At 45.6% G+C, this 24,124-nt stretch overlaps 1 protein-coding gene across 2 annotated transcripts in view; it reads left to right on the top strand.

The window, feature by feature from the left end:
• Nell1 (neural EGFL like 1) overlaps positions 1-24,124 on the top strand; it is a 793,214-nt gene that overhangs the window by 99,635 nt on the left and 669,455 nt on the right. The window lies entirely within an intron of this gene.

Genomic DNA, 24,124 nt, shown 5'->3' with positions numbered 1-24,124 from the left:
GAAACTGTAATGATGAACGCATATGTTAGAGCCAATGAACTCAGTTTGTTTGTTTTATTTTTACACTTTTAAAGTTTCCCCTTTCCCTTTTCGTTGATTGAGTGGCTTGTGAGGTAGATACAGCACTGTAAGAATGAGCTGGCCAGTCACCATCTGAAGCCCTTGATGGTTTCTATGCAACAGTAGCCGTTCCCAAGAGATGGAGGGGCTCACCCCCAGCAAGGTGGCTGTGGCACATGGTGGTGATGGTGGTAGCTGTGGCACAGTGGTGGGCTGGCTAGGAGGAACTGGGGACTCAGAGTATGGGACAGAGGTGCCCTGACAAGGTGACTGGGATGCTACCTTCAAGGCAAGACTGGCAAAGGGGAAGTGTCTGAAAATGTTCACTCCTCCCTTTGGAAGGCAGCCTTGTGGAATTTGTTAAGAAGCAGAATCTTCAGCTTTGTGGATAAAGGTGGAAACCTCCAGTTCTGATGGCTTGCGTTATAATGATTACAGTAATTTTTTAAAAGAAATAATGAATTAATCATGATCACTTTAAAGATTAATAGCTGATTGTAATGACTCACGCCTGTACCCTGAGCACTTAAAAGTCCAAGGCTAAGAGGGGTGGAGACACCATGGGAACAGGGGCCACAGAACCAACTAAGCAGGGCTCAAAGGGGCTCGCAGAGACTGAAGGAACAAACACTCCACACCCGGAATGGACCTGATCCAAGTCCTCCGCATATACCTCACGGTTGGGTAGCTTGGTGTTCTTGTGAGACTCCCAACAACGGGAGTGGCGCTGTCTCTCTTTTGCTTGTGCTTGGGACGCTGTTTTTCCTCCTACAGATTGCCTTGTCCAGCCTTGATATGAGGGTCTGTGCCGAGTCTTATTCTGTCTGGTTAGTCCATGTTCATAGTGGGTATTAGTGGGCATTCCTGGAAGGCCTTCTTTTTGTTTGTTTGTTTGTTTGTTTGTATTTTTTAAAGGGAAATGGAGGAGGAGTTGATCTGGGAGAGAGGGGAGGTTGGAGGAGGGGCTGAGAGGAGTGGAGGGAGAGGAAACTGCAGTCTGGATGTAACGTATGAGAGGAGAATAAATGTTATGAAAGAGCTCAAGCCTAGCCTTGGCTATGAGTTCTAGGCCAACCTGATCTACAGGTGAGATCCTGTCCAGTCAACATACAAAATCCCAAACCTCCAACCTTCCTGGTTTTCACTGGAACGATGAATGCATTCCTCAGCTTGCCCAGATCCTAACTTTCTTCTTTGCCAGTCATCATAAGTTGATGTGAATTTATGTTTTATTTTAATTAATGTACTTAGAAGAAAAGTTGAAGTCTTGTGCTATTGTCTTTATTAGAAGGAAGCAAAAGAATCTTAAAGAGCTATTTATTTTAAGAAAAGCACAGCAGCCTCCTAGCCTGCTTCAGTGGGGTAAGGGCCCGCTGGCCTCGTACCCCAGAGCTGAGCATCATCTGCAGAGGTGGGATGGCTGCTGAAGGGTTCTGCAAACCAGAGGTGGCATGTCGAGATGGCTGTTGTGACACAGGCTCTCAGGGAGCTTTGCAGAGGAGGAGATGCCACAGGGGCATTTGTTTTGTTGCAATGAAAGAAGAGTCTAGTTCAGAGCCGTCGTTTGGGATGGATGTTCTTAAACTGCGAAAGGAGAGAAGAAGGGCAGGAACCAAGACACTGACCGTGCTCAGTACAGGGTCTTCCGCACATCTCTGGGCCTTCAGCGCCTAATGGATGATTTCCCCAGTCCTCAAGCCCACGTTGTCCCTCCACCTGGCTGTTTTTTCCCTGGGTGGAGTTGGAGAAAAGGAGAGTCTGACAGCAGAATGTGGGCCTACTTCTGGGCAATGTTTAGTTTGGGAGGTAAGGTTTCATCCTTCCCGAATGTGGGAGTTTGAATGTAGTTGGCACCTATAGGTTCATAGGGAGTGACACCATTAGGAGGTATGGCTTTGTTGGAGTAGGGTAGGGTCTTAATGGAGGAAGTGTGTCATGGTTGGGGCTTTGACGTCTCGTCTATGCTCAAGCCACGCCCAGTGTTCAGATCACTTCCTGTTGCCTGCAAGTTAAGATGTAGGACTCTCGGCTCCGTCTCCAGTACCATGTCTGCTTCCATACCACCATGTTCCACCATGATGATAATGGACTAAACCTCTGAAAATGTAAGCCAACCCAGTTAGGATTGTGAGCCAGGAAGCCACCTTAAAGTAATCAATGCTACCCTTTACCTCTGGATTCTTTCAGGAGAGCATTTAAGTTTTTAAAATCTCTAATAATTTGTCCTTGAGCTCTTAAAAAAGGAACTAGAGGGTAAGCTAGGGGACCTTGCTAAATGTCGGTGTACAGCTCCGTCTCCTGCATCATACAGTCGGATGGCTGTGGTAGCAGTGTGAGGTGGGGAAAAGGCATTCTGCACTCACCAAGGGAACTGTGACCTACTCACCTTTGCTTTTCCTGGAGATCAATACTTGGTTCTCACGTCTTCCAAAAGCAAGCCTAATTCTTTTTAGCGTCCTTGTGATGCTTTTAGTTACATTAAGATTTTAAATAGTATTTGAGAATTTCATATAAGAGTACTGTATTCACACTGTCCCTGCCTCTCCCTTTCCCTCAAATTCTTCCATCTTCTTCCCTCTGTCAAACAATTACTTCTTTGCAACCTGCTAGGTCCCTACAGTGTTACATGCATGCACGTGCATGCACACACGCGTGTTTTCAGGGCTGACCACCTGGTACTGGCTAGCCAATCTGGGGACTCTTCTCTGGGCACGACTGTTCTTCCCACTCCCATCACCACTCTTTATAGAGACCCTTAGCATGTCATTGGTATCGCCTTTGTTCAGGTTCTTAAGCAGCCATGTTGGTGAGACTTCAAGGGAGCAGCTTCTCTGACATTTCTAGGAGACACAATCCCATGGAAAACTTTCTTTCTCTGGCTCGTACATTCTTTCAGCCTCTTCCTCCATGATTACCCCACAATTAGCCTTGGGAACAGGAGCTGTGTTGTGGGGGCGTCAGTGGATTGGGTTCCACCACTGTTCATCCGGGTCTGTTGTGGTTTTCTGTCCTGGTGAGGAATCAGTTTTGCTGGATAAGAACAGTGTGTGATTATAGTAGTTCCCACTTCATTGAGTCACTTCTTATCTGAGGCTTGCCCTTAGAAAACAAGAATTCCAGCCCGCAATCAACACCAGAATTCTGCCGCATCATTTCTCTCAGTTTTGGAGAACCATGGTAAATGTTAGCATATCTCATTTATATCAGAACATTTATATCAGAACAGGGGGCTTGGGAGACAGCGCAGGGGACTAAGTGCTGGTCTAGCATGAAATCTGAATCGAGATCCTTAGCACCTACATGAATAGCCAAGCCTGGCAGTACAGGCCTGCCGTCCAAGTAAGCATCCTGGGTACTTGCTGGTTAGCCAGTACAGCCAATCAGTGAGCCCCAGGGTGAGGTAGATGCCTTCTTTGAAAAAATAGAGAGCGGTAGAGGAAGGCAGTTGATGCTGACTGCTTGCCTATGCATGGGTAGGCATAGACACACTCTCACACACATACAAACACACCAGGTAAGAACATACTGGGCCTATGCTGTGGATTTGAAGTACATGGTCGTATTTAATCTTTATGATGAGGCAGACTCAGTTCTTATTTCTACATAGGATGAGGAAACAGCAGCACAGATTGTCATCTGCTCTGCCAAGGGTCAGCTTGCTAGAAGGAGGAAAGAGCTGAGCCCCAGACCCAGGAACCTGGCTCCATGGTGGACTTTCTCTGCCTGTGTGTGGTGCTGCTCTTTAACCCTGATTCTTTTGCATTATCGATCTTATTTTCATCATGCCAGGTGTGGGTGGCTATCCTTGCATGCTGACAAACACTGAGAGGTGCTACAGGTCTGACCTGGGTTCCTGGCCCCAGCAGTCTTCAGTGCAGAAAGAATCAGTCTTGGAAGAGTCTGGAAGCCTGGGCCTCGTGGAGTAGGCAAGCTTGTTGAAGAACTGTTTGGATCCAGTTAAGCGTTTCCTTGGTGCTTGTCTGTTGAAATATTACTCAGGTGTTCAGCATTCAATCCAGCCTCACAGTCTACAAAGGGCAGCATCCGAGACCTTGTTTACTTGCTAAAGTTTGGAGGCATAGAGACCTGGACCACACCAATGTTTGTGTATGTTTTGCTGGAGGAGACTTCAACTTGTCTAAAAGTTCTAGTGAGATCCGTCATTCCTGAGATGCCCATTCTGTGAATGTAATTACACACACACACACACACACACACACACACACACACACACAATCACACAATGCTACCTCTTCAAAGCCAGTTTGTCTCCTAGGAATGGATGCGTTGGCTGGTGTGGTAGTTTGACAGAGAAATGTCAATGATAGAATCCACCATTTAAACACTGTGTCCCCAGTTGTTAGTGCTCTGCCTATGGTGGTTAGTGGAGGTGTAACCTTGCTGGAGGACGTGTGTCCCTGACATGGGTCATGAAATTCATCATACCGAAGCAGGAAGTTTTAGGAATCTTCTCTTCTTCTTACAAAGGATTTGAAGTATGGTAAGTACAACTGCAGGGGTCCATAACAATCTCAGTTTTCATCTCTGAGAGCACCTTGGGGATATGATTTTAACTATACAATTCCTAGGGGACAAGCAGAAGTGACTGTTTGGGCTCCTTTCTGGAAGTGAATAGGGAGATTGGCAGTAGGCATTTCTGGAGGCAGAGATCAAGTTTCCAGTGCAGACCAGGGTGGCAGTGACCTTGGATCCTAGGCTGGTTTGGATGGTTCAGGAATTCTGGTTATAGGATTTTGTACAGCCTTTTCCAATGACGGCTCCGTGGGTTACTAGACCATTCCTGTGCTTGGAGAATGGGTGTTTCTGAGGAAAGTCTCATGTGGGTCCCCGCAGGCAGAGATAGAATTCAGGGGGCTGTCCCTTCTCCAAGAACGCCTAGTGGGTCCCAGGTGGTCCTGTGTGCTGTGCGTGCCTGTGGCCAGATCAGGGCTTTCCGTTTGGTTTGTTCTCATCTTCCCTTCTCTGAAACATCATTACTAAGTGCCTTTCACAAACTGGGTGCCATGCTAGGAGCTGGAGAGACTGAGATGTGCCCTTGAGGGGGACATACATCAACTATTACAGCAGTGGCGGCCTGTTTTATAGAGAGAGGAGCTGTAGCAGATGGCTTCTCCACTAACTCAGTGTAAAACCTACTTTCTGATCTTGGCCTTGAGCCTCTGTGTGAGCTGGGCCCTGTCTACACTTCCGGTACTCTCTCTAGGCTCAGCCCCACTGGCTAGCTTGCTGGTTTGTTCTTCTTTCTCGTCCTTTTCCTCTCCCTTCTCATCCTTTTCCTCTTCCTCTTCCTTATTTTTATTATTACTACTGCTACTACTGCACCACCACTAGAAGATAAAGTTATTATTCACTATGAGTTATGGTACAATGCGTTTTTATTAGTTTTTAAAATTATAGGCTAACATTTTTTTCATTTGATTTTTTGAGAATACATGAGTTCTGTATTTGCATCATTTTTCCTCCCTCTTTCCTTCTAATATCTCCCGAGTTCCCCCATTCCCTATCAGATGAAGAGCAGGCAAGTAGCTGCTTCAGAGTGAGCGTCTTTCCCAGCATCAAATCCCCCCAGTAGGTTGTTCAACCCCAAGTGGCAGACCCAAACACACACACACACACACACACACACACACACACACACACACACACACACGAGCAACACTAAAGGGCCTCCATGGGCTGTATTTACAGATTTATATGCCTGTATGTTATATATATAAAAATTAAGGAATAAGAGGCTTACAAATAAGGAATCGTGGGTCTTCTCTGCAGCAAGGTGTCTTTACTGGCTCTTCTTGTTCAGTCCAGCGATGCCCTTCATCTCTTTTCATGTCTTCATAACTCCTTAGGGAGCCCCACCCCATCACTCCTGGCAGCCCTCTGTCTACAGGTCCTTCTCTGCTCTGGCCTGTTTTACCCCCTTAAGCTCCTTCACGCCTCCTTATCATCATCTAACACAAGGAAGACTTATTGTCTGCCTGTCTTCAGTTGGATAGGAGATGCAGGTGTAGGAACGTCATTTGTTTTGTTCATAGCTGTATCACAAGCACTTTGAACATCTTGTTGGTATCGGAAGGAGAAGAAGCCGATAACTGTGTTAGGGAAACTGGAGGGAAGATTTACAGACAAAGTAGCATTTAAACTTTAACTCAAAGTGTGAGTAAGAGTTTTGGGAGCGGGTGACATGACTCACGATTCAGAGAACTGGTGCTCTTCCAGAGGACCTGGGTTCAATTCTCAGCACCCACATGGCTGCTCACAACTGTCTGCAACTCCATCTCCAGGGAACCCGGCACCCTCTTCTGGCCTCTGTGGGCTGCAGATGTGTACAGGGTGCACACACTTTATGCAGGCAGAACCACCAATATACAGAAAATAAAATAGATACATTTTCAGAGTGTCCCAGGTGGATGCTGTGTGAGCTGCAAGAGGGGAGGAGGGCAGGCAGAAGGTGCTTCTAGGCAGAGTGTGACACATTGTTTCAACCCCCTCTGACTTGTTGGTCTTCCCACTGCTTGAAGGATACAGATTGCCTGGCAGCATCATTGGGGGGCTCATACTGCAGTGTCTCTTGTTCTCAGGCTTACAGTGCGGTACTGTGTGTCAAGGGCCTGATGGAGCCTAAGTCTGATGTGACGAGTTTGTTGAAGGGGTGGTGGGTTCACTCCTCTGTACTACTACCAGCTCGTAACCAGCTCCTCTGAAGTACATGGGGGTGTCACACGCTGGCAGAGGGATAGTAAGACGTCTTGAGTTGATTGTAAGGTAATAATGAATGTCCATCTCCAAAAGTGCTTGTTGTCGTTATAAAATGTCCAGCTGTTTTCAGAATACTTAAAACCCAGGGTGGAGCTGGACCTCCACTTGGGGCTTTTCCTTCACTCTGACACTTTGGCATTTTAATTGAGCCTTAGCAACTGAGATAATGTTCAAACACTGTAATTAAAGTTTTTTAAAGGGCAGTAATAACTTACACACCAACAGGCTCAGCCTGGGGTTCGCAGTGATTCATGCATTGCTCAGTCTGACTATCTGGGCTGTTCTCTTGTGTGTTATTGAGTAATGACTGTTTAGCAAATGCGGAAAAGGCATGCCCCAAAGCAAGGAACAAAGTACTGCTCCCTAGCTTCCCCTAGGTAGCCAGTCAGTAGTAACAGGGCAGGTGTTTTTCTGTCTTCCTCTTTTCTTCTAAGACATTTCTTCCAAGGATATTAAAATAATTAATTCCAGCACTCGGGAGGCAGAGGCAGGTGGATCTCTATGAGTTTGAGGCCAGCCTGGTCTACAGAGATAGTTTAGGACAGCTAGGACTGTTTTACACACACACATACACACACACACACACACACACACACACACACACACACACACACACACCTGTCTCAAAATAATAAAAAAAAATGCTCAATCCGGCTACTGTTCTCTGTCAGGTCCAAATGGGTCAATGGGTGTCCCTAAGTCAGGAATGAGAGAAGTAAGCCAGTGTGGGAATGGTGGGAATGGTGGGAATGGTGGGAATGGTGGCATCCGCAGAGGAGGATAGCCTGGGCACAGGGAGCAGCAGTGGGTTGGGTTATTAAGCGACATAATGGGCAGAGAGACTGAGGGGATCTACGGATGTTAAAGAGGCAAGCTTAGAGAAAGGCTGGCTACAGTGGCATAGTCGGGACCCAGGGGAGCCCGAGTGTCATTTCCTCCCAGGGAGAGACCAAACATGGAGAGTGCAGTTGTAGATGTCCTCACCAACAAGGCCTATAGCCCTGGCAGCACATGGCACGGCAGGGCGTGAATCCTTAGCACAGACATTCACGGAGCTAATGAGACATGATTTCTGTTCTGGGGATGAGAAGCCTTTGTCCAGAGCAAGAGTCACTCCCAGGGTAGGTGTGCCAGGGGTCTGTGGATGTGGGCAACTCCGGAGATGTGATGGTGGATTCTTGTGTATAGTGAGGAAGATGAGGCTGGATGTTTAGTACATTGTCATAGGGCCGCTGTCAGGGTAATGTGTTTAACTGCTCTCAGATGCTTGAGTGGATGCTGAAACCAAGTCTTGAAGGTGGGCATGAGTAGCTAACGGCCCAGGAATGAAATAACATGTCAAGCTCAGGAACCAGCTCGTACAAATGCCAAAGAAAAGGCATCTGTGAGATGAAGTGGGGATGATCAGAAGTGGCCAGAACCTTCTTGGTGAATGAGAGACCTTTTCTGGAAGATGATGAGGAAGGAATCTTGAAGTATGCGGTCTGTATGATGGCCCTGGAGGAATATCTAAAGGCTTGACCTGGAAAGTTGGAGGGCACAATTTTGATCTGGAAATGGAGGCAGAGAAAGGGTTGTGAAGACATGTGGAGTTGCATGGAGGAGATGCAGCAACAGGATATCTGTGAGGACCCTGGAAACACCGAGGCCTTTTCTCCACATGATCCTCATCCCCATGGACCATAACCGTAGAAGGAAGAGCCAAATGATGTAGGGAAACCCTTTAAAAAATCTACATATTAGTCCTTGGGAATTTGTGGTGTAGTAAGTGCCTAGCTGAGTGTAAGGAGCACATTCTATGGGCATATATGCAAATCTCAGCAAAGCAACTATGCTGTATACATTTTTTGGAAAGACAGGAAAAATATTCCAGACACAAAAGAACAAAACCTGCATGCTTTTCCCCATTTGTGAATCCAAGCTTTTTGTCTCTCTGTCTATCTGTCTGTCTGTCTGTCTCTCCATGTATCTATCATCTATGCCCATCTGTGAATGGTGTATTTATTTATCCTCCCTCATAAAAAATAGAGACATAAGGAAGAGTTGGAGACATATAAAAAGCAACCAATAAATATATGTGACATGAAACAAGAAGGGGTATAGGAGGGGAGAAAGGGCAGTGAGCAAAAGGAGGTCAAGGGGATGAGGAGGAATAGGAAGAGGAGCAACCAAAATGGAGTGCATATGAAAATGCCATAATGGAAACCTTTAATTCAAATGCTGATGTAAAGAAAGTGAATCAACAGTCCAATGAAACAAGACTATAGGAACTCACAGTCATCCAGCTAGAGCGGGAAGGCAAGCTGAGACCCGCACAAATTCTCTTGCCCCCAAGGAATCCATGATTGTTAGGCAGGGGATTGCTGGAGCGAGGACCAAAGTGATAGGACTTTTAAAAAGATGAACACGTAGTGTGCTGTTGTGAGCAGTTGGAATGCCGGTGGTCCAGAGTTCATGAGGCAATTTCACAGGGTTGAGGTTGGGCTCTTCTGTAGTTTCTGGTGTGGTACCTTCTCCCCCATGCGTCATCCTGGTTCATGCTTATGCGTCTGTTAAGCCTCCATGAAGGAGAGCCACTAAGTAGAGATTGCTCCTTGCACATATGACCTATATTTCTGTCTTATTGGCTGGAACATGGTCACATGACCACATATGGTTGCAAAGCCATGGGGCAATGTAGTCTTGCTTCTGGGTGGCCATGCGTTTTCCTGTGACCCCAATACTCGAGGAAGGAAAGCACTTGAGGCAGCCGACCTTTCTGCTCCCACAGTCTTCCAGGTGTTTGCTAAGAAGGTCCTGGGTTCCTCTCGTCATGTGAATGTTAATTATTAGAAGGATTAATTTTCATTGCAGAATTCTGGATGAAAAACACTTTGGAAAATGGAGACCCCTGCAGAAAAATTATCTGAAGTGAGGCTTGGAAGTTGCTTCCCTTTAACTTTCCACCGTGAAATACTTCCTAGCAAGAGAGCTTTCACGGAAAGGAGCTCTGTCTGTGTATTTGGTAGATACAGCTTAATTTGCCTGTGTCTGTCATCTTGACCTTTGCACAGAGGAGACAGACGGTGGGGATCAGTATAGATTGGAGGGTGTGCTTTTGGATGTTGCTGATTTTTAAATGTTAATGTTTTCAGTTCATACACGAGTGAGTGTGTTTGTTGTGCTATTTCCATATATGTGCAAGTCTGTACCCACCCCTTTGGCACATACCTCCTACATTCCCTTCCTAATTTCTGCTCTTCAAGGTTCTGTGCCTTAACCACAGTTAAGTCTGCCCCTACAGGTCTCTACTTTGCTATTTCCTTTAAATGCACCCCTAGTTGGGGTAATTGCTACCCCTAGGTGGCATTTCCTTTAAATGCAGCCCTAGGTGGGGTAGTTGCTAGTCTTTATTTTGGTGAGTGTGGGAGGAAGCTAGGGTCTTGCTATCTTTCCTAAGGTTGCTGTGTTGAGCTGAAGTAATCAAATATTACCCAGGCATAAAAATGGACTTAAAATCTTCTGAGAGAGAGAGAGAGAGAGAGAGAGAGAGAGAGAGAGAGAGAGAGAGAGAGAGAGAGAGAGAGAGAGGATGAGAGAGAAAAGAGAAGAGAGAGAAAGAAGAAACATGTGATGTTTCTCTCTTTTTTCTTCCCTTTTTTCCTGAGAGTATCAGTTCCCCTGGAACTGGAGTTACAGTTTTGAACTTCCATGTGGGTGCTGGGAGTTGATCCTGGGTCCTCTGGAAGAACAGCTAGCATACTAAACCACTGAGCCATCTTCTCTAGCTCCCTCCCTCCCTCCCTCCCTCTCTCTTTCTTTCTGTTTTTTGAGACAGGGTTTCCCTGTAGCTTTGGTGCCTGTCTTGGAACCAGCTCTTGTAGACTAGGCTGGCCTTGAACTCACAGAGATCCTCCTGCCTCTGCCTCCTAGTGCTGGGATTAAAGATGTGCGCCACCAACGCCTGGCTGGCCCTCTCACTTTCTATCTGGTTTATTTTGCTTAAAATAATCTCCCTAGTTAAATTGCTTTTGCTACAAATGATAGAATTTTATTTTTCTTTTATGATTAATATTTGAGAATGTCAGGCCAATATAGAAATCTTGGACAAGACAGCAAGACTCTGTTTCCTCCCCTGCAGCTCTCTGGCTTCAGGGTAGGTACCCAAAGGAAGTGAAGTCAGCATACTATAGACTGGCTCGCACTGGCTTGCTATGGCCTTGAGCCCAGTAGCTAAGATATGATGTCATTTTAGTTGCCTAGCAACATGGGAGTGGATGTATCAGTGACGTTTTTTCATTGTGATGAAAATCTGGCAACATGCAGTTTAAGGGAGGAAGGGTTTATTCTGGGTCAAAGGGGCTCATTCAGTCATGGCAAGGAACACAGGACACCTGTCAGGGAAGCCATGGCAGTAGGGGCAGAGGGCCAAATGGGTCACACTGCATACCCAGTCAGGAAGAAGAGATTAATGAATGATATCGCTCAGCCCTTTGTGCCTTTTTATTCACATCCAGGATTTGACATATATTTGACATAGACGGAGGCTGGGAAATAAGTCTCTCTTGATGTTGAGGATACAAGTGGGTGTAACCGGTGATAAAGTAGCAAGCAGCCTTCCCAAGCATCATGCATTGTTTACTTTTGAAAACATGGTCACTTTCTGGGCTGAGCACCGAGGCTCTAAGAAGTTCTGGTTCTCAGTGGGCATTGTACAGCAAATGCACCCGCGTTCCGAGGTAGGATTATAACACTTTTGTCTGTGCTGCATGACGTCAGCAGCCTCAGCCTCCCCTGCTGTCAGCAACTCCACGGTCCATACCATTTCTTAGGCACTGCTGTGGGGCAGAAGAACATGGGTATGACATACAGTTGGCATTCAACAATTGTTCATTGCTATTATTAATGGGACTATTAGGAGATACTATGCTCTTTGTTTTCTCTCAGGTAGGCATGGCTTAGTTTTTTTTTTCAGAATCTTGTTCATCATCTGTTTCTATTTTTGGAATGTCTATTGAAATCAGACATATTTGGCAATCTGGTTTTTACATCCCACTTGCAAACACCAGAGGGTAAAGAATCAATTAATGTTGACAAAGCCCCGGGTTACTTGGCTGCCGCAGTGACGGCTATAAAGATCCATCTTCCTGGCCACTTTTTGAGGATGAAACAGGGGCTTTGTGCATCTGTAGACTGTCCTGAGCTGGGTGGAGGAGGGCTGTGTAGTTGTCTTTGGTTCATCTTCCCTAGTCACCAACGATGTAATAAATCCTGTCCTCACCTGACTTCCAGCTCTTGCTCAGACACCTACAATTTCATGTGGGGTGGAAGGATCTTTCATTTCTTTCTCTTGCTGTGTTATGTTTTTGTAAATAATTCTTCTCTTTCCAGTGTCTTAAAAGTTAGCTTATTACTTCTTAACTGTTCTTTTCTTGGTTTGTGTGTATATGGTGTATGTGAGTGTGCGTGCAGTGTGTATGTTGTATGTAGACAGCTGTGCACACATGAGGAAGCCAGAAGTGTCTTGCTTTATCACTCTCTACTTTATTCTTTGAGGCAGAGTCTCTTACTGAACCCGAGTCTAGGACTCCAGCCAGTAGATGGCAGCAGCCCTCCCTTTGCCACCCCTCCAGTACAGCTGGCTTTTCACATCAGTGCAGGGGGCTCACACTCAGGGGCTCAGGCTTGTCTAGCTACTGCCCTCACCACTGACTTGTCTCCCCCAGCCCCGCCCACTGTCCTTCCTGAAGTTCACTTTCCCATAACTACATGACAGGGAATGTCACAACTGGAACCCAAGTGAGCTGTCTTCTCTTAAGTGGGAGGAAAATCTAGGTGGAAGACAACGCATAGAACTCCCAGCCTTTCCTTTTGCAGCAGTATCTCCCATGGGGTCAGGCTTCCTGGGTTCTATCTCTGAGGGAGGAAGCATTAATTTACTTTTTTAACTTTTTCCTCGGTATTATTTTAGATTTAGAGGGAAGTTGCAGGAATGTACAGATCCTCCATGTGTCTCCCACACCAAGCTTGACTCCAATAATATCATGTTACATAACCACGAAAATCGTAAAGACCAGGAAGCTAGCCCGATAGCGTCCCTCTTTACCGCACTGTGTGGTTTGTATCAATTCCCCCCTTTTCCACTGAGATCCTACCTCCCCCATCCCAGAATCTCACCCCCCTACCCAGGATCCCACGTTAGATTAGTCACTGGTTCTCAATGTTCAGGATGTGACAATCTCTCAGACGTGCCTGTCTTTCAAGACTTTGACACTTCTGAAGCATATGGCCAGTTACTTGGTAGAAAAGCTCATTTTGAGTTTTTGACATTTTCTTATGACTAAGCCATTCTCTTGGCAAGAATGTTGTGGAAGTGAAGTTGCCTTTCTTCCTGTACCGTGTCAAGGGACTCCTGATGTCTGCGCAGTCTTACAGCGATCATGCATCACCTCAGTTGGGTAAGGTGGGTGCCTCCTCCCTTTCCTGAGACGTTTCTGCCTTCCTCTTGGAATTAGAGAAACAGTATATCCTAAAGGTCTTTCTAGGCCACTGCTCACTGATGAGGGGGTGCTCCCGTGGCCTCTGTGCCAGAAGAGCTTCAGATGGGGAGGGACAGCTCAGCAGCACCCTGATGTCTCCACCTTACTGCTTTGCCTTTCAGCCAGCATCTTCACCTTCTCCTCTTCCTCTTTGTCATTGTCCTCCACCCTCTTCTCTTCCTCTTCCTCCCCTTTCTCTTCCTTCTCCCCTTTTAACATCATATAACTTCTCGAGGGTTAAGGAGGGCATAGGTTTTCTTTCTGTGTTGTAAGGTGAGGTCCTCTGTAAACACACATTCATAACACAAAACACTGTCTGATGACCGCAAGTTCTCTTAAGGATCGGAATTGTGTAGCCCTCTTCAGAGATGCTCGGGGCCAGAAGTGTTTTGGATTTGGGCTTTTTCCCCCCATTTATATTTCACACATACTTTATACCTACATTCTGAAGATAATTTCATGTAATATTCTTTAGTCCCCTTGCATGCAATTGTGACCTGTCATATGAGGTCAGGTATAGAATCAGAAAACATCTTTTCACCGTGTGCATTATTGTACAGAGAGGAACACTTTCATTTAAGAATATATTCCACACTGGCTGCCCCCCACTGTTTGCCCTCTGCATCCCCCTCCTGCTAACCCCACTTTGCTCCTAGACATGGCTCTCCTATCAGACATACGTACAGGGTGTTACGTATTTGTGTACAATTTAGAAACCAGATGTGGAATTTTTGACTTGTAGTATCATTCTAGTGTTCAAGAAGTTTTGGATTTCAGAACACTTAGGATTTTAGTTGAGTTTTTTCTTTGCACTTGGGGTACCAACTTGTGTTTCCAGTGTAGCCAAAGACATACTTTTATGACTGTGGACTTCTTGGGATGGAAACCTTCTCTTTGGGAGGCTTCAGTGCTCCCAAGCCACTGCCTAGCAAATTCTTCCCAGAGTAGAGAAGACATTAGTTATGATTTAAGCTCTGTAAATTCTGATATTATTTTTGTGTTCTTATACTGAAGAACAGGACGTAACTTAGATACACCATTGAGTTTCTTCTCCAGGCCACCTTTGAATTTCCACAACTAATATCAACGAGAACAAGCCACAGATTGTGTGACAGTAAATGAGCGGTATTGCCACCAGCAGGACCTCATTAGTGATATGTATTGTCCCCAGCCCAGACCTGCGGAATCAGAGTGTTCGCTATGCTTTATAACGGAGTACAGTTGTTAGACATATGTTTATTTTATTTTTTAAATCATTTTTGGGTGTGCTCCTGTGTATGTGGTGTGTTTATGGTGGGTGTGTGTGTGTGGTGTGTATTTGGTATGGCATGTGTGTGTATGAGTGTGTACGTGTGGTGTGATGTGATAGCATGTGTGTGCGTGTGTGCATGCTGGAAGTTGACTTGGGGTGCCCTCCTCTATCCCTCTCCACCTTAGACTTTTGAGAAGACATCTCTCATTGAACCGAGAGCTTACTGGTTGGTCAGACTGGATGATCAGTGAGTTCCAGGGGTGTGCCTGGCTTTCCTCCCCAGCACTGGGGTATAGGTGTACATCACTGTGCCTGCCTGGCTTCTTCAGGGCTGCAGATCCAAACTCAGGTCCTCATGGGTATGTGGTAGGCACTTAACCAGCGGAGCCACCTCTGCATTCCCCAGTGTCGTCAGTGTGGTACTTCAATGCATGTATATGATATAAAGGTCAGGATCTACGGCATGTCTATTTCCTTAGAAATATTTTTTTATTTCCTTATATTAAGAATGTGCAAGATCACCCTGACTGTTTTACAAAGGCGTGTTAGCTGATCTCTACCACAGTAGCTTGATTGTGCCGTAGGTTATTGCAAGTTACTCCTTCCTTGAGCTTGCTTCCCCTAAGATGGTTTGTGTGTACCCTGAAGAACAGGAACAGTGGGCTCAAAGGGACCCTGTCTCCTAGACAGTTTTCGAAGATCAGCCGCACTGTGAGGTGGCAGGAATCCACTTCATCCCTTGGAGGTGTGATGGTGGCAGAGGACATCACAGGAACTGTCAGAGCACAGGGTTAGTCTCAAAGCATACTGATGGCGTGAGTGCCCTGGGCTCACCAGCTTCCTCAAGTTTTGTTGACTCATTAGGGTCCCTTATGCAGCTTCCAGTCTGCTGGAGACGGAGCGTGTAGGTGCCCTAGCACCCCAGACGAATGATTCTAAAATCAATTTACCTAATGGCCAGTTTATTTAATAATAGCACTTCCTTCCAATTCACATGCAACAGGAAATTAAATAGGTTAAGTCAAACTTGGTTTTAGAGGAAGATATTTTAGGCAAAATTCCACATGTGTATATTAACCCTAGGCAATCTGAGTTCACCTGATCCAAGTGTCATTTCCTAGGACAAGTGGTGCTGACCTTCTCCACAGGATTGCCTGGCTGTAGAACTTTCTCAGGACAAGAGGTTGGGGGTGCATCTGTCCCAGTTGTCTTCTTACAGGCTCCTGAGAGGCTTGTCACACAGATCTGACTAGTTTGGTGACTGTGATATTGATAAGCACTTTTGTTAGCTGGTCTCCACTTGCTAGGCTTCTGCCTTAGAGCAGTTCTTAGTGACTTGTCACAAGGAGACACTCCTTGTGATGCTCACGCTTAGCTGGTGCTTGCCGTCACCCTGGACACCCTCATTCCAGTGCGATTTAAACTAGTCTCAGTTTTATCATCAAGCCATGGGCCTGTTCTTGACAGTACTTCCCTGCTTCCAAGTTTATATTTGTGGCGTGATTATTTCATTAACATCTGTCGTCCCCCTGAAGGGCGAGCTCAGTGAACATGTGGGCCATGTCTGCTTTGTCCCGTCATGGCCCCTTCAGAGGCGAGAGTAGGGTGCAGCATAGCAGATTGGCGATGCGGTAAATATTTTTGGATTGAGTGAACACATTAGCAAACCTCTGGCTTTTATTAACAGTAATCAATTACATAAGGCACATCTGACGATAACCGCCATACATCAGAGTTCTGACATCGAAGCTGAGAATCATTATCATAGAAGATGAAACATTTCTCATCAAGAAAGCAGTTCCACAAAATCAACGTTTAAGTAATGATAGCAATCACTGACATTTATTGAGTTCTTACAGCTTATCAGTCATCACGAAGATTTGACACCACAGCGTACCTCTCTGTATTTCCACGGAAGCTTATCCTTATAGTAGGCAGTGAGGGGACCACTGGGTCCTGTTTACTGAGGTGGCTGCTCTCAGCTTCTAGTGCTGTGAAGTGTTCGGTTCCCTGGACAGAGGAAGTGGACCTAGGCTCTCATTCACCCGTCACTCTGCTTCCAGCTCCCAGGTCCCAGTGGTTGATGGCACATTCTGAGTAACTGTCTTGCCAGGAGGTCAGCCTTCTTGATGATGCTCTTGGGTGGCTGGCTGTTCAGTTGCTTTTGTCATTCAAGTGTGTCCAGCATATGTTCTAATGCCTCAACCTTGTCCCTTTAGTCAAGACACTGACTTCCCCTTGGATTGCATTCTAGTAAAGCGGAGATGATGTTTTGTGTCCCCATGGAGTTGACACAAGAACTCACTAATGTATGTAAAGAACCCATCAAACTGGCATGTGATAAGATGTAACAATTGTGATGGATTATTGTGCATTTTACCATGGTTGATAGGACTTTGAAGGAATTACCTCTTGGATGGACTTTTATTTCCCATCACTGCAATCGTCAGCTTACGGCTACAACTCGGCGTAGCCTAGTCAGCTCTCTACGCGCACATGAAGTTCTTTACTGTAGCTGCAAACAAGACACCTGCTGCTGTGGTCGTCCATCCATTCATTTGTTCAATCCTGAAGTCTACAGTGAATCTCTCCAAGATGCCGGGCTCCACAGCCAGGATGATGAGGGACAGCAGGCGATGGCCATGCCTTCCATGGAGCTTTTTAGTTCACTGTCTACCAAATGTTGAGACGTTAGAAGCGGAAACAAAGATAATGAGGGAAACTGGGAGTGAACTGATGGCTAAATCAGAGCCTGGGCCTACTGCCTCTGTTTGGGGTTCTGAATGCTTCACGTTACTGGGAGCTGAGAGTGGCCGTCTTGGCAAACAGGGTCTAATACCCCTGACTGCTTGTAAGGAAGATGAGCTTCCATGGAAATATAGTGAGGTGTGTTATATTGTCAAATACTTATGATATTTGATGCTGTCAGAACTCAATATCATCGTTTCCTATCATTGTTTAAATGTTGATTTTGTTCGTTCGGCCATAAGAAGACCTAGGTAGGAGGAGCGAGTGCCAGCAGTGTCTTTTCTAGGTGGTGACAGACAAGCTGAGGAGGGACTAGAGGGCGAAGAAAGTGGGTACAGCTGTGGTATTTCTGGACTACACTCAAAGGATTCTATATCTGATCTGAGTAAAGAAGAAAAAGCAAGAGGGTGTAAGGCCTTCTGGAGAGTGGAGGGAAGTGTCTGTGGTGAACGGGAGCCTGGCATGCTTAGAGACTTGACAGCAGGCTGGTGTGCAGAAAGCAAGCTGGGGAGGACAACATGGAGGAGATGTAGAAATGCCAGGACACGTGAGTCCTTGTTTAGCAATTCTCGACTTAAACTCATCAGCAGTGGGAAGTCAGTGACGGGAGTTTTTAACTTGGGAATGGCCGTATTTGGTAATTTAATTGGATTTTGTTGTTGTTTTGAGACAAGCTCTTATTGTGTAGACCTGGCTGGTTTGGGACTTGATATATAGTTTAAGCTGGCCTTGATCTCATAGTGATCTATGTGCCTCACCTCTTGATTAGATTTTTACTCTTAAAAGATGACTGTGGCTTTGGAATGTGTTGGAAGGGCCAAAGTGGATTCATCAAGATCTTAGAAGATGCTGTGGAGGTGCCAGGAAGAATGATGGTGACCCCAAAAAGGCAGCAGAAACAGATGAGTGACTGGTGTTGGGGAGATGCCTAGAACAGAGGCAGTGGATTAGGAAATAGTTCATATATTGGGCACAGGGAAGGGAAGGCATCAGAGTTGTCACTTGGGGTTTCAGCCTTTGATCTTGGAGAGACTCTCACCCAGGTACCAGGTTTATGAGGAGTAATAGGACTGTTGTTTGTTACCTGAGCTAGAGGGACACAAGCCGAGCTACTGCATTGACAGCTGGCTACCCAAGGATATAGCTCAGAAAACAGACCTGGAGTGGAAGTACAAATTTGTTATTTACTAGTGTAAAAGCAAGCAAGCAAACAAACAAAAACAGCAGCAAAAACTACCCCACAGGTTAGAGTCCAGACAGAGCCCTCGACTTGACCTGGAGGAGGAGGAGGAGGAGGAAGAAGCTGGAGCTAGGAATTCATTATAGAAAGTTTGCTGACATTGTGGGGGTGTACTAAACTCATGAATGTCATCTGTTTGTTTCTTTCCTGGCAGGGAATAGCTTGGGCCCTGCCAGGCAGGAACAGAATCGCACATTAGAGAACAATTCTGCGGACGTAGTCCTGTTTTGCAAGTGTGGCTGGCTTCTTCACATCTCTTGTTTGCTGACATCTCTGATGCCGTCCAGAGCTGTTCTTGCCCTCTGGTCTCTGTAGATTCAGACACGTTTATCCCTCTGCTTTTACTCCCTCTCCTCTGCCTCATCTCTCCCTGTCCATTTGTTTTCACCCCCCAAAGCTTTCCTGCACCCCCATGTAAGAAAGTTTTCTCCCTCTCTCATTAGGGGTCGGCTATGGTGTCTGGTTTCCTGTAAGTTTTTATTCCACCTTATTCTACGGCATCACATCTTTTGAAGAAGCATTCTTTCTGCTACCTGCTGCGTATCTTAATGCCTTGTGCCATTCGAACTGCGTGATTTTCTATCATATTTGCAAATGACTTCCTGTCTTGCTTTCAGACAATGGGAGCTTGTCTTAGCTGTGGGTCTTTCTCCAGCTTTAATCTGGGCTTGGTCTCTACGTGGTAGGTGATGTTAACTTTGGATGAGAGAATACGTATGACATTGAAATAAGAAGAGTGAAGAACCGGCCCTTTATGTGAGGACGATCTCGTTACATTAAGTGGAAAGAGCGTGGAAGAGTCGCGTGTAATGTGCTGCCGTTCGTGTTAAGGAGGTGGGCCGGATAATGTATTCATGTTTGCTTTCTCAGATTGAGAGCCTTGGAAAGGAAGAATAGCCTTTTTAGCAAATGAGGCGGGAAAATGGGCCATTTGTATGCAAAGACTGGACCTGGACACAGACTTTGCACTTTACACGAAAATTAACTCAAAAGGACCGTCAACGTAAGGTAAAATGTAAAACTGAAGCCCCGGGAATCTGTGTGGCCTTGGCTTTAGGGATGTGTTTTCAGATGGGATGTTGGGAACAGAGCAATGAAAAACACTAAGTCTGTTAAAATTAAAACCTCTGTTTGGCTAAAGACACTGATGGGAGAGTGAAAATCAAACCAGATGAGGAAAAAACAGCGGAGACTGAACTTGATACCGGAAGCGAGGCTAAGCCCCACCTACAGTGTTCAACTGCATTCCCAGTCCAAAGTCCCAAATCTTCCACATTCCTCCAGCGAATCCACATGGTCAGATCAGCAAAAACCCGTTCCCTAGTGCCAGCTCCTGTCTCAGTTATCTTTCTATGATATGATAAAACACCATTACCAAGGCAACTTATAATCGAAAGCATGGAATTTGGCTGATAGTTTCCGAGGCTTAGAGTCCACCTTGTGGAGTGCAGGCATGCTGAGAGCTTCTGTCTTGATCCACAACTTCAAAGCAGAGAGTGAAACACTTGGAATGGTGCAAATCTCTTGAAACTTCAGAATTGCCCGTGGTGACACATGTCCTCTAGCAGGGTCACCCTCTTAATCCTTCCTAAACTGTTAGACCAACTGGCACCAAGTATTGGAATACATCATCCCATAGGAGTCATATTCATTCAAATTACCACAAAGTAGCTCTGGGAGTTTCCCTAGCACTTGGTTTCTCCGTAACACCATAATGGCTCCCTCTATCAAGATATCTTTTTCATTGCTCCCCCTCTTTGCTCCTCCCCCAACTCGGTATCTCAAGCCCTCATATTCCCACCCCTCAGCCCTTTCTTCTCCCTTCTTCATTTTACCCAAGAGATCTTCACTACTTCCCTTTTTTAGAGCCCCGCTAAGACCCCTAGCAATAGTGGAGAGGGTGCCTGAACTGGCCTTCCCTGTAATCAAATGAGCGACTACCCTGATTGTCATCAAAGAACCTACATCCAGTGACTGATGGAAGCAGATGCAGTGATCCACAGCCAAGCACTGAACTGGGCTCCTGGAGCTTAGCTGAAGAGAGAGAGGAAGGGTCATATGAACAAGGGGGTCAAGATCATGATTAGGAAGACCACAGAGACCGCTGACCTGAGCTAGTGGGAGCTCAAGGACTCTGGACTGAGAGTTGGGGATTCTGCAGGAGACCGAACTAAGCCCTCAGTGAGTGGGTGACAGTTATGTGGCTTGATCTGTTGGGGAGGGGGCCGACAGTGGGACCACGACTTATCCTGGGTGCAGGAACTGGTTTTTTGGTGACCATTTCCTATGGTGGGATACCATGCTCAGCTTTGATGCAGGAGGGAGGAGCTTGGTCCTGCCTTAACTTGGTATACCAGACTTTACTGACTCCCCAAGGGAGGCCTTACCTCCTCTGAGTAGTTAATGGGAATAGGATAGATGGAGGTGGGAGAAAGGGAAGAATGGGGAACTGGAGTTTCTTTAAAAATTTTAAAGAAAAAAAGAAAAAAATTACCACAGTGTATGACTATTTGCCTGCATATATCACGTATGTGGGTACCCATGTGTGTATATGGTATCCCCAGAGGCCAGAAGATGGTATCAGATGTCCCAGACCTGTTGATACAGATGGTTGCGAACCACCATGTTAGTGCTAGGAACTGAACCTAGGTCCCCTGCGAGAGAAGTAAGCATTCTTGGCCATTGAGCCGTCTCTCCAAGCCCAAAACTTACCTTTTGGGCTAGACTGCCTAACCAGCAAGCTCCCCAGTTCTGTCTGGCAAAGATCCCCAGCACTGCGCTTGCAGGTACACATAGTATGCCCAGCTTTTTGCATGGGTGCTGGGGTTCAAACTCAGGTCCTCGTCTTTCTAGAGCAAGTGTTCTTACCCACGGAAGCATCCCCAGCCCCATGTACTGGTTTCTAGTTCTATTATCCCATGAAGCGATCCAGGTGTCCACATAGAAGTAAGTAATATCACCGAGTCTATATGTAAAAATGAGCCTCAAACTTTGTTGACTGCCAAGTAATAAGGAAATGCTGGCACATTTAAAGAAAAAATAAAAACCCATAGTCACAGGAATGATTCTTTGCAAAGTTTCTCCATTAATAAGAAAACCATGTCTCCTCCCATCACCTCTGTAGATGATCACATTGGTTGTTTTCATTTTAGATTTCTTTACATAAGAGTTTGTGCTGTGTTGCCTTCCTTCTTCTTTGGTTATCCATTTCGGAGTAGGAGCAAGTACAAGTCAGCCTTCACTTTGGCGAGGACAGCCAGGTTAATTCCCCGTGGATTCTGAAGACTCTGATAGAGCCATTTTGAACCCATGTATAGAGTTCATTTTACATTACACATAGCCGTGAGTGCTTCGTTCTTAGAAACAGATGCTAGGTCATTGTCGCTGTTAATCTGCTAGCTGTTTGCTAAGCACATTGAGTACAAAACTAATATGTATCTTTACAAATTAAATCAAATCACCGGGTCATAGCTAACCAGGAGGGAAAGTCAGACACGGTCTGTTTTGTGAAGAGGGTGTATGTATATTCCGGGTTCTGCCTCTCCGAAGCTGCTAGTTTCTGTGGACGTAGAAAGAGATAAGAAATTGTGAGCAGCGTTGGACACCTTGTAAGACGGCTTGCAGATTGATGCCATTTTGTCCTAAGCAAACTGTGAAGAGACCATCAGTCTGACCACTCTAGCAAACATGGAGCCTGAAACCATGATGCCGAGACTTGGCAAAGTGATTGCCAAAAAGAATGACAATCCAAGAATTCCTTATGTACTTATTTCTTATCTGCTGGCAAGCATGTATTCAAAAACAATACAGTGGTGTATTGATACTAAGTTAAATTTTAGAGCTGAATACCACTTTAAAAACCTTTCAATAATTTTTAAATTTTAATAGACACTGTATCATTGTTTATAGTTATGGGGTACAGAGTGACATCGTGGTTTGTACATATCGTGCAGGATGATTAGATAAACACACCCACTTGAGTGTCTTGAGTGTCTCGAGGTATTGTACTCAGTGCCTCAAAACCCTAATGTGTTTGGGATAAGGACAGTTGAACTTTTCTTCATAAAAACAATTTTGAAACGCATACTATTTTATCATTAACAGATCATCTTGAGGTACAAGAAAACTGAAAAATAATCTTGTTCCTCCAGACTGATCTCCCCATTTCAGTCAACCCCCAGCCTCCACAAACACCGTTCTACTCTCTCCTTCTGTTATGCATGAAAAAGCAGTGTTTGTCTTTCCGCATTATCTGTCTCATTTCACTAAGATTATACTCTTCATTTCTTTCTCTAGTGCTGAATATGACAGAGCTTTTCTTTTTCTAGGGTGATCACTGTTGCTAACGACATGCTCTCTCCCTGAGAAGAATATAAAGATCCCACCCAAAATGTTGCAATAAATGGATTTAATAACTAACCTAAAAAATATCAGTTGGTTTATCTGTGCACTGAAAATGGACTATCAGTTTTCCCTCTAAGTTAGGAGAAAGTGCACAGCTCTAAATCTGCGGGACTACTTCTAAGCAGAGAATTGTTACTTTGAGACTTGGTTATCTGGCCAGAGACCCCAGGCGTTTAGAAAAGACATATTTAATTTATAGTTTCAATTTTTAAAGGTCAAAAATATGTATACTCGAAGTCATAGTGTTCCAATTCCCGTGAATGTCTGAAAAATGGTCCCCAAACTTTTAATGCTTACAGGTTCTTTGGGTCAAGAGCTTGGGCATAGCCTAAAGGAGAGCTCTTATCTGTGCTTCATGATATTTGTGGCTTCAACTGGGGAGATCAGGCGGTGGGGGAAGCCATCTAGAGGAGTTTCCATTCTGGGTTATACCAGCGATTGGCTCGTGTCCCAGTTTCTGTGTCAATAAGAGCATCTGCCTGCTGTCTCCAGGATGTGACTCGGGCTTCCTCCCAGCATGGTGCCCTCAGGATCCTCAGGCCTCTTAGGAGGTGATTGGGGGCATCAAGCATATCCTGGTACACAGGGTTGAAACTGTACTCATGCATTTGTAAGCCATCCTTGGAGGTCACCAAGCATCACAAGGTCCCCGGATCTGTGGGACCCCTTCTCTTTCTGCGAGAGACTTATCAAGACCATTTCATAGATGGACATGCTATGGGGGGAGGGATACTGCAGTTGCTTTTCCCTGTCACCTGTCCCATGGGCGAGAGGGGGCTATCCCTTCTGATGCTCCTGTCAGAGAGGACCAGCTCTATGAATTGCTTCTCCATGGTTTTCTGCCTTTCTCTTCAGATTCAAGCACTTGTGTGTCTCTTCACTCAGGAAAAACATCTAAACAGGTTTACTATGTCTAAGTATGTTTATCATGTTCGTGCCCAGCTCAGCATTAGTTCTGGGAGGAACAGTATTTCCCATCCATGTAGTCAGGTTTAGACTCATTCCAGCTAACAGCACCCCAAGTCCTCCATTGAAACCCCTGCCATTAGAATGAACTAAGCACATGGCTCTGACTAGACTTAGCCTTTATTGAGGTTTTACAGCAGAACTATGGGGACCATTCTG

The sequence above is a fragment of the Microtus pennsylvanicus genome, chromosome 18 (genome assembly GCF_037038515.1).
Source record: "Microtus pennsylvanicus isolate mMicPen1 chromosome 18, mMicPen1.hap1, whole genome shotgun sequence".
Classification (NCBI taxonomy): domain Eukaryota; kingdom Metazoa; phylum Chordata; class Mammalia; order Rodentia; family Cricetidae; genus Microtus; species Microtus pennsylvanicus.
This window is presented reverse-complemented; position numbering and strand designations above follow the sequence as displayed.